Source organism: Haliaeetus leucocephalus, unplaced genomic scaffold, assembly GCF_000737465.1.
Source record: "Haliaeetus leucocephalus isolate CR32 unplaced genomic scaffold, Haliaeetus_leucocephalus-4.0 Scaffold306, whole genome shotgun sequence".
NCBI lineage: Eukaryota > Metazoa > Chordata > Aves > Accipitriformes > Accipitridae > Haliaeetus > Haliaeetus leucocephalus.
In genome coordinates this window covers 2,481,896-2,483,347 of record NW_010972742.1, presented here as the reverse complement: position 1 = coordinate 2,483,347, position 1,452 = coordinate 2,481,896, and positions in this window count along the sequence as shown.

The following is a 1,452-nucleotide window of genomic DNA, read 5'->3' as shown; positions in this document are numbered from 1 at the left end:
TGATGAATGCAGGAGGAACAGGGAAGGAGGGGAGAGCGCGGGAGCGAGGTACCGCTGCAGGGCTCGCTCCTTTGATCTGACGAGCAGACTCTGCCCTTCGGTTTGTTTAATTGTTTCACACTTGCTCTGGAAATAATTTACAACAGGAAGCAGTGGGATAACACCGGGCCTGGCATGGGACGGGATGAGCCCGGGGGAGGGGGGGGGCTGGTGGAGAGGTGCCCTGTGATGAGACACACAGATGACAACGGTGTCACCTCCTTCCCATTAACCCGTTGCCGACCCTCGCTCCTCTTCCTCTTTCCCAAGCTTTCAGCCAAAGGCCGGCAGCACGTCTCCATATTTGAGAGCTGTAAAAGAGCCATCTGATGGCCTCCAACAGCCACAGCTCAGAGGGGCTCGGAGGGACCCCCCATGGGATTTAGGTGCCCCTATCCCTGGGGCAGTTAGTACCCCAAATTCTCTGTGCTCCGAGCTTTTGCCCCCCACCTTTGGAGGCACAGCGCTGCGGTGGCAGACACCAGGCTGCCGTGGCGTGACGCAAGGGACCGGTGTCGCAGTGAGCCTCGCTGAGCGGGGTTGGCCCCCACAACCCCATGAAGAAGCATCACGCATTAACACCCTCACACGGGCCATTTCTGGTGGCAGTGCACCGTGGGTACAGCCGCTGAGCACCCCTCTGCTGGCACAGCTCTCGGGTGACACCGACAAACGCGAGTTTAAGTGCTTAAGCCTGTCCTTGGGCTCAGGGTCTGGCTGGGTTTCGGGTGGGACATCTCCACGCTCCCATCCCACAGGCTCTGGGGCAGCTCGGTGTGCCAGGCTCGACCTCGGCACAGTGACGGCTGGGGGCTGGAGCGGGGTTCTGGGGACTTCTGGGGATGCGGGCGCAGGGACCCACAGGCAGCGCTGCGCACACGGGAAGCCTGCGCACATCTGGGGGTTGTCGGGCTGCCTCCCGGGTTTGGCTTCTCTGCTTCTCCTAATTTATTTGTTTATTTGTTGATGCGGTGCATCGGGCTGGCCAGGGCTCTGCCTGCGAGTTCATTAGTTCACAGCACAAAACAAATAACATCCGACCCCAGCTCTGCGGGTAGCTGCCTGCACGTACGGTGAAGGCGGGTGGGAAGTGGCTCGGCGTACCTGCACACACCTGTGTTGTGGTGCAGGTCTGGGGGTGAATCCCACCCTGTGCTCCCCTGTACCCAGCTCTCCTGTGACCCCGGGGAACACTCAGCCCAAGCCCTGGTCCCCCAGTGCAACCAGCAATTTGCAGCCACCCCATTCCCGTGTGTCCCCATGGTTTGTGTGCCATGGGCCCCTGCAAGGACACGCTGCGGGCCTGGGTCCTCCTGTGGTCCCCGAGCAAGGGCTGCAGCCCACCGGGGCTGTGTCCCTGTGGCTGTGCAGGGGCTGGGGGGGGCTGCACTGAGGTTGGTTAAGGGGGCTACA